Below are 1157 nucleotides of genomic sequence, written 5' to 3' on the forward strand. Positions count from 1 at the left end.
TGTCTTCTTGGGCCACCCTTTGAAATCTTCTGTTCAGCTCTTTTAGTTTATCATTTCTTCCTTTCGTCCGTGAGTTTTTTGTACTATGGTGGTTTGCATGTTGCTGTAATGCTGGAAGCTATGCCATCGATATTTCAAATACCAGCAGCATCACTCATAGTGGACAGGTTTCAGTTGAGCTTCCATACTAAGACAGACTAGGAAGACAGACCTGGCAGTATACTTCTGAAAATATTCTCCAGTGAAAACCTTACAAATAGCAGCAGAGCATTGTCTGATATAGTGCTGGAAGATGAGCCCCTCAGGTTGGAAGGCACTCAAAAGATGACTAGGGAAGACCTATCTCCTCAAAGTAGAGTTGACCTTAATGACGTGGATAGAGTTAAGCTTTCAGGACCTTTATTTGCTGATGTGGCATGACGCAAAATAAGAAGAAATCACTGCGAAGTATGAACCTAGGAAAATTGGAAGTCATCAAAAATGAAATGGAATGCATAAACATCGATATCCTAGGCATTAATGAGCTGAAATGGACTGGTTTGGGCCATTTTGAATTGGACAATCATATAGTATACTATGCTGGGAATGACAAATGGAAGAGGAATGACATTGCATTCATCATCAAAAAGAACATTTCAATATCTGTGCTAAAGTACAATACCATTAGTGATAGGATAATATCCATAAGCCTACAAGGAAGACCAGTTAATAGACTATTATTCAAATTTATGCACCAATCACTAATTCAAAAGACGAGAAAATTGAAGATTTTTACCAACTTCTGCAGTCTGAAATTGATCAAACATGCAATCAAGATGCATTGATAATTACTGCTGATTGTCATGTGAAAGCTGGAAACAAAGAAGGAACAGTAGTTGGAAAATATGGCCTTAGTGATAGAAATGATGGCTGAGATAGCATGATATAATTTTGCAAGACCAAAGACTTCTTCATTGCAAACACCTTTTTCAACAACATAAATGGCAACTATACACATGAATCTCGTCAGATGGAATACGCAGGAATCAGATTGACTACATCTGTGGAAAGAGATGATGGAAAAGTTCCATATCATCGGTCAGAACAAGCCAGGGGCTGACTGTGGAACAGAATATAAATTGCTCATATGCAAGTTCAAGTTGAAGCTGAAAAAAACT

This window comes from Trichechus manatus, unplaced genomic scaffold, assembly GCF_000243295.1.
Source record: "Trichechus manatus latirostris isolate Lorelei unplaced genomic scaffold, TriManLat1.0 scaffold00257, whole genome shotgun sequence".
Lineage (NCBI taxonomy): Eukaryota > Metazoa > Chordata > Mammalia > Sirenia > Trichechidae > Trichechus > Trichechus manatus.